Below are 13,814 nucleotides of genomic sequence, written 5' to 3'. Positions count from 1 at the left end.
ATTTTTTTTTGTATGCATTGAAGGTAAAAATGGGTTTTAAAAACAAGAAATCCGCATGAATGTTGAAACTTTTTGTGAGGTAAGTTTTGACAGGAAAAACAATGTATATCCACTGGCCAGGCCTGTTGAAGTTGGATTTTTAAAGCTAGGTTTCTATATCAAGTGTTCATTGAAAAGTTTTGATTTTTTTTTTCCCAATGTAATGTTGTTGAGTTGTATTTTGCTTTCCGCATTAATTAATATTGCTGTGGAGGGTGCCAGGTCGACAGAAGACCAATTGTTTTCACAAGACATTGTCACATTGCTTGTTGCTGCATTTAAAGTTGCAACAAACAATGTACTGAAGATGAGGGGGAGTTCTCCTTGCACTACGTGATTTAGATGAAGAAGAAAAATTCATGAGTGAATACCAAATGCAGATGCACTAACATTTGATGCCTGTCCACACCAGTCAATATCTCAGGAACCCTTTATAGATCCCAGTACTCCTACTGGGCATGTTAGAGGAGCTCTGTCTTCACTTCGTCCTCTTCACTAGAGATGCTATTGCTGACCGTTGCCATTTGCCAGGCTGATCTGGAGAACCGCCTCTACCACAGGGAGGATCTTCCCACAACTGTGAAAGTTCCAACAGCACTAAGCTTTTAAGCTAATCCTTTGTGGTGGGCAGGAAGAATTGATATCTGGCAGAATAGCCAGTTTGCTATGCATGATGCATCAAATGAGGGACAGACATTATGGGATAAAATTCAACTTTGGCATTGAAGTCAATGGAAAGGGAAATCGAGCAGGGTGCATAACGGGCAGCCGATCATCTACCATCTGTTTTGTGCCTTCACCCACTATGTTTGCAAAGGCCAACACCTTCATCATTTTCCGTGTGGAAATGATCCTTCAGCTGGATAGAGCACAGAACTTTGGCAGGGTTGTCAGGAGTCCAGGGCATAGTAGATGGCTATCAGGGCTGCTCACATCAACTCCATTGCTAAAATGATCATAAGGGGCTTGCATTCAATTCATGTTCAGGTAGCATCTTACCATAACATCATAATGCAAGTGAATGCTTATCCAGGAATCTAAGGTGCCTATATTATCTGAAGGTTCAGATAGACAATGGGTGACTGCTGAGAGATCAAGCTTGTCCGCTGGAGCCATAGCTGATGATCCCACAGAGAAACCCCTTAAAAGCAGCTCAAAATAATGACCCCTTAAAACCCTTAAAAGCAGCTCAAAATAATGACCCCTTAAAACCCTTAAATAAATCCCTTAAAAGCAGCTCAAAACATGAGTTACGTAGCAGATCGTTATGACTTTTGGGAACTTTTCTGGGCTGTAAAGAGGCTCCCTGGCTGAGCAACCAGAATTACTGTGAAGCATGCCATTGGAATGCTGAAACAAAAATGTCACTGGCAGGTGCCCCTTTTATAGCGCAGCAAAGATGTCCAAAGTAATCATAATCTGCTGCATAACTTTGCAATACTAAGGAGAGTAAGCATGCAGCAGGGCAAGGAGGATGCCCATGATGCAGCAGTTCCACAGAATGTGGAAGAGGAATTGGAGGTAGTAACATTGACATGGTAAGTGCCAGTTCACTTATAGTAATACTCTGATACAGCTGTGCACAAGTATTGCGGACGAATGAGTTCTTTCGCTTATCTGCTGTAATACTGTTTATGCCGTTTTTCCAGGCTTTCTGTTATGGGAGATGAGCGGAAGAACCCCCATGGATGTTTATGACCCATGTTCCCAGAAACAACATGGTTTCCCTTTCCATCTACTATACTGTAACTGCAATTGTACACCATCTTACCATCAGCTAGTACAGTAGCGTAGTTCTTTCGAACTGTCCTTGCAAAGTAGAAATATAAAGTTCTTTAAATTTAATGGACCAGAATTTGCTATAGAAGGGCAACGAGCGGCATCCACCTTGAGTTAGACTTGCCCTTGCCCACTTACTCTCAATATCTTGAACCACAAGGTGCTGGAAGTGGGTGATGGAAAGGGCGCGGCACCCTCCACAGGGCATCTGGGATGTGTGTGAACAGACCAAGCAACTGTGTATCTCCTTAACCGAACAGGTTGAAGGATTGTGAAATTAACTGGGAAGAACTGAGAAGGAAATCTAAGTCAGGGTGAGTGATTTCAATGTCAAATTAGTCATCGGGGTGGGGGGCTCAATCATCGGGAGTCATGGGGGGTTCAGTCATCGGGAGGGTCAGGGGGGTCGGATATCGTGTGTGGTGGGGGCGGGGGTTCAGAGATCGTGGGAGTGATTGCTGCAGGTAGGCTTGTTGGGCCTGGGGGAAGCACTTCTGCTCCTCTGGGCCCACAAGCTATGCTATAAAGGCACTTGCCTGCAGTTTCGGTCCTTCGCGCCTCCTCTCGTTTTTTTTAATTCATTCATGGGATGTGGACGTCGCTGGCAAGGCCAGCATTTATTGCCCATCCCTAATTGCCCTTGAGAAGGTGGTGGTGAGCCGCCTTCTTGAACCACTGCAGTCTGTATGGTGAAGTTTCTCCCACAGTGCTGTTAGGTAGGGAGTTCCAGGATTTTGACCCAGCGACGATGCAGGAACGACGATATATTTCCAAGTCGGTATGGTGTGTGACTTTGAGGGGAACGTACAAGTGGCGTTGTTCCCATGTGCCTGCTGCCCTTGTCCTTCTGGGTGGTAGAGGTCGCGGGTTTGGGAGGTGCTGTCGAAGAAGCCTTGGTGAGTTGCTGCAGTGCATCCTGTAGATAGTACACACTGCAGCCACGGTGCGCCGGTGTTGAAGGGAGTGAATGTTTAGATTGGTGGATGGGGTGCCAATCAAGCGGGCTGCTTTGTCCTGGATGGTGTCGAGCTTCTTGAGTGTTGTTGGAGCTGCACTCATCCAGGCAAGTGGAGAGTATTCCATCACACTCCTGACTTGTGCCTTGTAGATGGCGGAAAGGCTTTGGGGAGTCAGGAGGTGAGTCACTTGCCGCAGAATACCCAGCCTCCGTATTTATGTGGCTAGTCCAGTTTAGTTTCTGGTCAATGGTGACCCCCAGGATGTTGATGGTGGGGGATTCGGTGATGGTAATGCCGTTGAATGTCAAGGGGAGGTGGTTAGACTCTCTCTTGTTGGATATGGTCGTTGCCTGGCACTTGTCTGACGTGAATGTTACTGTGAAGTAGAAGGCCCGGGAATCCCGGCCCCTGGGGTTTAAAAACAAAAATCTGTCAAAATGAAGGCCCGCAGCCTGCCTCCTAAGAGCGGGTTGGTCGCTCGACCCGCCTCCGTGAAAACATGAAGTGGGTGGGTTGGGGTCGGTTTTAGACCTTTACTTTTAGATTTTTACTGCCCCCTCCCCCACTCCCAACCTACCCGTTTCTCCCATTTAAAAGCATGCCCCAAGAGAGGGAAAGAAAGATTGGATTAAGGGAGAGAGAAAAAAGAGACAGAAAGGAAAAGTTTTTTTTAAAGTTTTAAATTTAAAATGTAACGTTTTTAAAATCTCCAACAACAATTAAAACCTGAAGGGATGAGACTCTGCATTTGTAATAGTTAGTTTTCAGTGCTAGAGAGGTCGACTGGCAGTAACTAACACTTATCACATCGTTAAAGAGGTACTTAACTTTCTGTGGCGAGTTCACTTTATATCTACCTTGCAAATACATGAACTTCACGGCGTTCAATGTACTTCAATGGTGAGGCAGACAACGAGATGCTTTTATCGCAAAGCTAACGGCGGAGCAACGCACCTCAGACAGGATCTTTTGGATTTCCGCGTTTAACCGCACATCTGTCGTCTGAAATTGCTGTAGCATTTGCTCATAAATAACGGCGAGGGCCATTAGCCTCACTGTTATTTTGACAGTAAATTCTGGGCTATTGTTATATTTGCAAATGGAGGTTCTCCAATGGCTACCAATGTACTACCTCTTAGTGATCCTGTAAGATTCTTCTTGCTTCCTAACTGGGTGTTGAATTTCAGTGCTCCCAGAGTGACGGGAACAAGTATGGTGGCAGGTTGCTGTCATTCAGTGCAGGCCTTCAAGGGTTTGGAGACTGTTGTACCTCTGCTCACAATGGCTGCTAGCATCTGACTGTTAACTGCCTATTCTTCAATCCTTTGAGGGGCAAGGGCATTAGACCAGTGTATGATCACCCTGAGAGGCAACTGCCTTATCTGTCTCTTCTCCTGCTGTGCCTAATTTCTGGGCATTTTTTCAGGGTGATCAACAATCTGCATGAGAGCAGACCATAGGGAGTGTGAAGCCTGCTATCATGGCTGTGTTCACTGGATAATGAGCAGGATTGGGGCCCCTCGGTGATTTTTTTTATTCTCTTGCTGGCCAACTGTAATGTATCTATTGTCATCCTGGTTGAGCTCAACTACCTTTGGACAAACTAGGAATCAAACTTGAGATCTTCTTGGTCCGTCTTAAATAGAATTACATAGAATGTACAGCACAGAAACATGCCATTCGGCCCAACTGGCCCATGTTGGTGTTATTGCTCCACATGGGCCTCCTCCCACCCCTCTTCATCTAACCCTATCAGCATAACCTTCTATTCCTTTCTCCCTCGTGTTTATCTAGTTTCCCCTTAAATGCATCTGTGTTATTCACCTCAACTACTCCTTGTGATAGTGAGTTCCAAATTTTAACCACTCTGGGTAGGAAGTTATTAGTGACTATCTTCTATTTATGGCCTCTAGTTTTGATCTCCCCTACTAGTGGAAACAACATCTGTGTCTACCCTATCAAACATAATATAATCTTAAAAGTCACCCTTCAGCCTTCTCATTAACCCTTCCTGCCTCATTAAAAAGCAATGCATCTATTACAGATGCAAGTCTGATAATGGTTTACTTGGAAGTCCCAGGAAATCCTGGAGGAGCAGCGACCTTAAGTGACTGATCTCCGTTCCTTTTTCCTCTGCCTGGGAAACACTGATTCCCCAACAACAACAACTGGCATTTATATAGCGCATTTAATGTAATAAAACGTCCCAAGGCGTTTCACAGGAGCGTTATCAAAAAAAATTTAATACCGAACTACATAAGGAGATAATAGTACAGGCTTGGTCAAAGAGGTAGGTTTTAAGGAGCGTCTTAAAGGAGGAGAGAGAGGTAGAGTGGCAGAGAGGTTTAGGGAGGGAATTCCAGAGCTTTGGGCCTAAGCTGCTGAAGGCAAGGCCACCAATGGTGGAACGATTAAAATAGGGGCTGCACAAGAGTCAAGAATTGGAGGACTGCAGAGATCCCAGAGGGTTTTTGGGCTGGAGGAGATTACATTGGGATAGGGAGGGGCGAGGCCATGGAAGGATTTGAAAACAAGGATGAGAATTTTAAAATCGAGGTGCTCCCGGACTGGGAGCCAATGTAGGTCAGTGAATGGGACTTGGTGTGAGTTAGGATACAGGCAGCAGAGTTTTGGATGAGCTCAAGTTTATGGAGGGTGGAAGATGGGAGGCCGGTCAGGAGAGCATTGAAATAGTCAGGTATAGAGGTAACGAAGACACGCATGAGAGTTTCAACAGCAAATGAGCTAAGGCGAGGCAGACACGGACGATGTTACAGAAGTGGAACTGGGCGGTCTTGGTGATGGATATGTAGCAAATGCAGGATAGGATAATATCTCCCCTTTTAACTTCTTGTATTTAAAACTAGTGGAATCGTTCAAATTATAAATGGGAAATCTCAGTGATGCTTAGTGCGCATCCTATGGAAACCCGCTGGAGGAAACAAAACATTTTTACGAATTGTTTTCTTTCAAATAACTTTACATATGTCCTATTATTTTCTGAGCCTTATGGCCCCCACTGTCTGTTCTGGTACTGGGATCCACAATGCAAAAATTTGGCCTCTGGCCATCAACTGGTTCAAAAAGCCAGTTTTTCAGCCAGTGGAATGCCATTATTTGTAATTGGTATGCAGCCAGGCCTATCTTTGTTGTTTTAAAACATGTTAGGGAACTGCTGCTGCAAAATGAGTTCACAGTCTGATCATGTCTGGGCACGATAACTTGACACTGATGTAGGAAATTTTATGACCATAGACTGCTCTGAAAAAGTTTGTTTTTTAAAGTCCCAACATTTTCATAGAATCTTACAGTACATAAGGAGGCCATTTGGCCCATTGCGCCTCTTTGAAAGAGTTATCCAATTAGTCTCTTTCCCCATAGCCCTGCAGATTTTTTCTTTTCAAGTATTTATCCAATTCCCTTTTGAAAGTTACTATTGAATCTGCTTCCACCGCCTTTTCAGGCAGTGCATTCCAGATCATAACTCGTTGCATATAAAAATTCTCCTCGTCTCTCCTCTGGTTCTTTTGCCAGTTATCTTAAATCTGTGCCTTCTGGTTACCGACTCACTTTCCAATGGAAATAGTTTCTCCTTATTTACATCATCAAAACCCCTCATAATTTTGAACATCTCTATTAAATCTCCCCTTAACCATCTCTGCTCTGAGGCGAGCAATGCTAGCTCTCTAGTCTCTTCACATAACTGAAGTCCCTCATAAGAACATAAGAGATAGGAGCAGGAGAAGGCCATCTGGCCCTTCGAGCCTGCTCCACCATTCAATGAGATAATGGCTGATCTGATTCTGGCCTTAACTCCAATTTCCTGCCTGTTCCCCATATCCTTTGACTCCCTTGCTGATCAAAAAATTGTCTAACTCAGCGTTGAATATATTCAATGGCTCAGCCTCCACCGCTCTTTGGGGCAATGAATTCCAAAGGTTCACAACCCTCTGAGAGAAGAAATTTCTCCTCATCTCTGACTTAAATGGGCGACCCCTTATTCTGTGACTATGCCCCCTAGTTCTAGATTCCCCTTTGAGGGGAAACATCCTCTCAGCATTTACCCTGTCAAGCCCCCTCGGAATCTTATATATTTTAATAAGATCTCCTCTCATTCTTCTAAACTCCAGTGAGCATAGGCCCAACCTGCTCAATCTTTCCTCATAAGAAAACCCTTCCATACCCGGAATCAACCTGGTGAACCTTCTCTGAACCTCCTCCAATGTAAGTATATCCTTCCTTAAATAAGGGGACCAGAACTGTACGCGGTACTCCAGGTATGATCTCACCAGCACCCTGTACAGTTGTAGCATGACTTCCCTGCTTTTATACTCCACCCCCTTGAAATGAAGGCCAATATTCCATTTGCCTTCCCAATTACCTGCTGCACCAACTTTTTGTGTTTCATGTACGAGGACACTCAAATCCCTCTGTACCGCAGCATTCTGAAGTCTGTCTTCATTTATATAATATTTTGCTTTTTTATTCTTCCTACCAAAGTGGATGACTTCACATTTTCCCACATTATATTCCATCTGCCAAATTTTTGCCCACTCGCTTAATCTATTTCTGTCTCTTTGCAGACACTTTGTCCTCATCGCAACTTACTTTTCCACCTATCTTTATATCATCAGCAAATTTGGCCACAGTACACTCTCTTCCTTCATCCAAGTCATTGATATAGATTGTAAGTAGTTGAGGCCCCAGCACCGATCCCTGCGGCACCCCACTAGTTACAGATTGCCATCCTGAAAATGACCCCTTTATCCCGACTCTCTTTTCTGTTAGTTAGCCAATCCATGCTAATATATTACCCCAACCCCATGAGCTCTTACCTTTTATGTGGCACCTTATCGAATGCCTTTTGGAAATCCAAATACACTACATCTACTGGTTCTCCTTTAACCACCCTGCTCGTTACTTCCTCAGAGAACTCTAATAAATTTGTCAGACATGATTTTCCTTTCATAAAACCATGTTCACTCTCCTTGATTTTATTTTGAGTCTCTGGTATCGTTCTAGTAAATCGCCTCTACACCCTCTCCAAGGCCTTAACATCCTTCCTAAAATGTGATGCTCAGAATTGGACACAATACTCTAGCTGAGGCCGAACCAGTGATTTATAAAGGTTTATTATAACCTCCTTGCTTTTATACTCTCTGTCTCTATTTATGATGTGGAGATGCCGGTGATGGACTGGGGTGGACAAATGTACGGAATCTTACAACACCAGGTTATAGTCCAACAGTTTTATTTGAAAATCACAAGCTTTCGGAGATTATCTCCTTCGTCAGGTGAGTGAGTGAATGAGAGGTTCTCAAATCGCATATCTTATATTAGGCTGGGACACCATCACACCAATCAAAGGTGTCGTTGGTGTTCAGACAGGTTAGCCACGGAAAACAGTAGGTCCCAGTATACTGAATACACAATGGGTCAAATTACATAGACAAAGAGAGGAAGAGACCCGAAAGGCAGAGAGAGAGAGAGAGAGAATGTCCAGTTGTATTACAAACAGATAACTTTTTTTTCCTGCTGGTGGGGTTACGTGTAGCGTGACATGAACCCAAGATCCCGGTTGAGGCCGTCCTCATGGGTGCGGAACTTGGCGATCAATTTCTGCTCGACGATTTTGCGTTGTCATGTATCTCGAAGACCACCTTTGAGAACGCTTACCCGAAGATCGGTGGCTGAATGTCCTTGACTGCTAAAGTGTTCCCCGACTGGGAGGGAACCCTCCTGTCTGGCGATTGTTGCGCGGTGTCCGTTCATCCGTTGTCGCAGTGTCTGCATGGTCTCGCCAATGTACCATGCTCCAGGGCATCCTTTCCTGCAACGTATGAGGTAGACAACGTTGGCCGAGTCACAGGAGTATGAACCACGTACCTGGTGGGTGGTGACCTCTCGTGTGATGGTGGTATCTGTGTCGATGATCTGGCATGTCTTGCAGAGGTTGCCGTGGCAGGGTTGTGTGGTGTCGTGGACGCTGTTCTCCTGAAAGCTGGGTAATTTGCTGCGAACGATGGTCTGTTTGAGGTTGGGTGGCTGTTTGAAGGCGAGTAGTGGAGGCATGGGGATGGCCTTAGCAAGGTGTTCGTCGTCATTGATGACATGTTGAAGACTGCGGAGAACATGGCGTAGTTTCTCCGGTCCGGGGAAGTACTGGACGATGAAGGGTACTCTGTTGGTTGCGTCCCGTGTTTGTCTTCTGAGGAGGTCTATGCGATTCCTCGCTGTGGCCCGTCGGAACTGCCGATCGACAAGTCAAGCGTCATATCCCGTTCTTACGAGGGCGTCTTTCAGCATCTGTAGGTGTCCATCGCGTTCCTCCTCGTCTGAGCAGACCCTGTGTATTCGCAGGGCCTGTCCATAGGGGATGACCTCTTTGACGTGGTTAGGGTGGAAGCTGGAAAAGTGAAGCATCGTGTGGTTGTCCGTGGGCTTGCGGTAGAGTGAGGTGCTGAGGTGCCCGTCTTTGATGGAGATTTGTGTGTCCAAGAAAGAAACCGATTCTGAGGAGTAGTCCATGGTGAGTTTGATGGTGGGATGGAACTTGTTGATGTTATCGTGTAGTCTCTTTAGTGATTCTTCGCCGTGGGTCCATAGGAAGAAAATGTCGTTGATGTATCTGGTGTATAGCGTTGGTTGGAGGTCCTGTGCAGTGAAGAAGTCGTGCTCGAACTTGTGCATGAAAATGTTGGCGTATTGGGGTGCGAATGGACACCAACAGATGCTGAAAGATGCCCTCGTAAGAACGGGATATGACGCTTGACTTGTCGATCGGCAGATCCGACGGGCCACAGCGAGGAATCGCATAGACCTCCTCAGAAGACAAACACGGGACGCAACCAACAGAGTACCCTTCATCGTCCAGTACTTCCCCGGAGCGGAGAAACTACGCCATGTTCTCCGCAGCCTTCAACATGTCATCGATGACGACGAACACCTCGCTAAGGCCATCCCCATGCCTCCACTACTCGCCTTCAAACAGCCACCCAACCTCAAACAGACCATCGTTCGCAGCAAATTACCCAGCTTTCAGGAGAACAGCGTCCACGACACCACACAACCCTGCCACGGCAACCTCTGCAAGACATGCCAGATCATCGACACAGATACCACCATCACACGAGAGGACACCACCCACCAGGTACGTGGTTCATACTCCTGTGACTCGGCCAACGTTGTCTACCTCATACGTTGCAGGAAAGGATGCCCTGGAGCATGGTACATTGGCGAGACCATGCAGACACTGCGACAACGGATGAACGGACACCGCGCAACAATCGCCAGACAGGAGGGTTCCCTCCCAGTCGGGGAACACTTTAGCAGTCAAGGACATTCAGCCACCGATCTTCGGGTAAGCGTTCTCCAAGCTGGTCTTCGAGACACACGACAACGCAAAATCGTCGAGCAGAAATTGATCGCCAAGTTCCGCACCCATGAGGACGGCCTCAACCGGGATCTTGGGTTCATGTCACGCTACACGTAACCCCACCAGCAGAAAAAAAAAGTTATCTGTTTGTAATACAACTGGACATTCTCTCTCTCTCTCTCTCTCTCTCTGCCTTTCGGGTCTCTTCCTCTCTTTGTCTGTGTAATTTGACCCATTGTGTATTCAGTATACTGGGACCTGCTGTTTTCCGTGGCTAACCTGTCTGAACACCAACGACACCTTTGATTGGTGTGATGGTGTCCCAGCCTAATATAAGATATGCGATTTGAGAACCTCTCATTCACTCACTCACCTGACGAAGGAGATAATCTCCGAAAGCTTGTGATTTTCAAATAAAACTGTTGGACTATAACCTGGTGTTGTAAGATTCCGTACATCTGTTTATAAAGCCAAGGATCCCATATCCTTTTTCAGCAGCTTGATCAACTTGTCCTGGCACCTTCAAAGATTTGTGTCTGTGAACCCCAAGGGCTCTCTGTTTCTGCATCCTCTTTAAAATTATACCATTTAGTTTGAATTGCCTCTCCTCATTCTTCCTCCCAAAATGCATCACTTCACACTTCTCCTTAACACCCTTGCCTAACAAAAATCTATCAATCTCAGTTTTGAAGTTTTCAATTGACCTAGCTTCAACAGCTTTTTGGGGAGAGTGTTCCAGATTTCCACTACCCTTTGTGTGAAGAACTGCTTCCTGCCATTACCCCTGAACTGCCTAGCTCTAATTTTAAGGTTTCCACCAGAACAAATAGTGTAATGTAGGTCAGTGAAGATAGGGGTGATAGGCGAACAGGACTTGGTGCAGGATAGGATACAGGCAGCACAGTTTTGGATGAGCTGAAGTTTACAGAGGGTGGAGGATTGAGGCTGTTTAGGAAAGCAATGGAATAGTTGAGTATTAAGGTGACAAAGGCATGAATGAGATTTGCAGCAGCAGACAAAGTTATGGTGGTGAGAGTTGAATAGGATGCCAAGGTTGTGAACAGTCTGATAAGGTGGCTGGGGAGTGGGATGGAGTCGGTGGCAAAGGTACAGTGTATGTGGTGGGGCTGAAGAAGATGGCTTTGGCCTTCCCAATGTTTGGTTGGAGGAAATTGCAGCTCATTCAAGACTTGCAAGGACAGTTCACTACAATGATTCCTGGGGTGAGAAGGTTATTCTCTGAGGAGAGATTGTGTAGAACGGGCCTATATTCTCTGGAGTTTAGAAGAATGAGGTGATCTCATTGAAACGTATAAAATTCTGAGAGGGCTTGACAAGGTAGATGCTGAGAGGCTGTTTCCCCTGGCTGGAGAGTCTAGAACTAGGGGTCATAGTCTCAAGATAAGGGGTCGGCCATTTAGGACTGAGATGAGGAAACATTTCTTCACTCAGTGGGCTGTGAATCTTCAGAATTCTCTGCCCGAGGGGGCTGTGGAAGCTCAGTCATTGAGTATATTCAAGACTGAGATAGATAGATATTTGGACACTAAGCAAATCAAGAGATATGGGGATCGGGCAGGAAAGTGGAGTTAAGGTAGAAGATCAGCCATGATCTTATTGAATGGCGGAACAGGCTCAAGAGGCCTACTCCTGCTCCCATTTCTTATGTTCTAATGACAGAACAGAGACAATGGAGGGACCAAGAGAGGTGGTGGACAAGTAGAGCTGGGTGTCATAAATGTACGTGGAAGCTGGTCCTTGACTAGTGATGAATTTGCCAAGAGGTTGCATGTAAATAATGAAAGAGCGGCCAAGGAGGGATCCTCGGGGAATCCCAAAGTGACAGTGGGCACAGAAGCTGCTGGGGGCAGAGTTTAGCCAGAGGCAGTGCAACCTCCCTTGCCCCATTTTTTTCTCCCACAAACTGCAGCACATAGTGACTTGGTTGAGTGCCTGTGTTCACTTGAATTCCCAACCCCAACTCATCCATGGCGAGGCACTATGCCTCTTTTCCTTGATGGCCAACATGGGGATGTATTGAGCAATTTTTTTTGAAAGGACTTTTCTAAGAGCCAGGCTTGTTAAAGGGCTCTTGTAATGTTAACATCACCAATGTGATATAAACACACTAACAGGCAAAACTTGGTCAAACTCTCTACTCACACATACGATAATTAGCTTGATTTGATTTTTTTTAAAAATCAGTCTACCGTGCTCGTGCGTTCAAATTATTTAGAAAGTTTTCAGAGAGGCGGTGCTTGTTTCTTTCACCTAAAAGTAGTGTAGAGCAGCTGCATTTGGAAGCTTGTTTACTTCTTTCTGTTTTTGTAGCAATTTACTTACATCAGAGCTACTTGGAAGTGGTTAAACATAATTCTGGCCACAAAGGTCATCCACTGCAGGCACCCATTGTTTTTTTTAAAGCATGGAATATACAATCCTTTATCAGAAAATGTAAGTTAAAAGTTAGGTTGCTACTTTAAATTTAAATTTGTCTTTTAACATGTAAATAGACTAGGCGTTGAAATCAAAGCAGCTGACTCTATTCATTGAACAAAGGGATTGCTGCCACAGTCAGAGGCTTCATGTGTGTGAATAAGCCACATCCCGGTGCTAGTTAATTAGCAAAGGATTATTAATGATGCATTGCTGCATTTGCTAGTCTTAGCCCTATTATTGCAGTCAAATGCGTTAGTACACAAGGCAGGAATGGTCATTGTGATGCGAAGAACAGATTAGTTACATTAACATAAGAAAAGTTGAGAGGGATTTTTTGTTTTTTTGTTTATACAAAGCCATGTCCTCAAAGGAGTTGTGATTTTAACACTAAATACTTATTTCTTCACTTGTGCAATGTAGTTTGTACCCCACTAATGAGTTTAGTAAACATCAAACAACACAAAAAGTGCATATAACATTTATTAACAAACAAATTATTTCTGTATTTGCTGAAATACATAAATTGTCATTTAAAGTGAAAGGAAGGTCTAGAAGTACATTTGGTTCACAATGTTTCCCAATATCTACCTGGAAAACATTTAAGCACATATATTTAAGCATAAATAATTTCACTTTCCAGAAACCTGCCATTTTAGGTCTCCTCTTCAGAGTGGTTCCATTTCTTTTAATGGCAGCTGCAACATTGGACTGGTCTGGGAACCAAGCTGGAGCTGCTTGACCCTGAAAAAAAATCCAACTGACAAAGCATCAAGTGCATCCAGTTGCTAGTGTGTTTAACTGCTTTTTCAATGCTGTGTCTACTTTTTCTCTTGAATTTTTCTGAGCCATGTTCAAATTTCTAATTTATGGTAATTCTTGATAACTTCTTTGAAAAGGTTTCTCTGTATACATTGAAGAATTGTTCAATTATGTAGTCATGAAAGTATTAACCTATTTTAACAAAAAAAATATTGCACTCAGTTAATTTAGTAGTAGAAACCTGGAACTTCCTCCCCAAAAGGCTGTGGATGCTGGGACAATTAGAACTTTCAAGACTGAGATAGATTTTTGTTAGGTAAGGGTATCAAGTGATACGGAGTTGAGTTGCAGATCAGCCATGATCTGATTAAATGGTGGAGCAGGCTCAAGGGGCTGAATGGCCTACTCCTGTTCCTATGTTCTTATTTTCCATTGATTTTATTCCAATTAAAATAATAGAGATT

At 44.6% G+C, this 13,814-nt stretch overlaps 1 protein-coding gene across 1 annotated transcript in view; it reads left to right on the top strand.

The window, feature by feature from the left end:
- LOC137300556 (nuclear receptor subfamily 6 group A member 1) overlaps positions 1 to 13,814 on the top strand; it is a 341,818-nt gene that overhangs the window by 203,320 nt on the left and 124,684 nt on the right. The window lies entirely within an intron of this gene.

The sequence above is a fragment of the Heptranchias perlo genome, chromosome 31 (assembly GCF_035084215.1).
Source record: "Heptranchias perlo isolate sHepPer1 chromosome 31, sHepPer1.hap1, whole genome shotgun sequence".
Taxonomy (NCBI): Eukaryota; Metazoa; Chordata; class Chondrichthyes; order Hexanchiformes; family Hexanchidae; genus Heptranchias; species Heptranchias perlo.
Note: the sequence above shows the minus strand (reverse complement) of the source record. Positions and strands in the feature narration are given on the sequence as shown.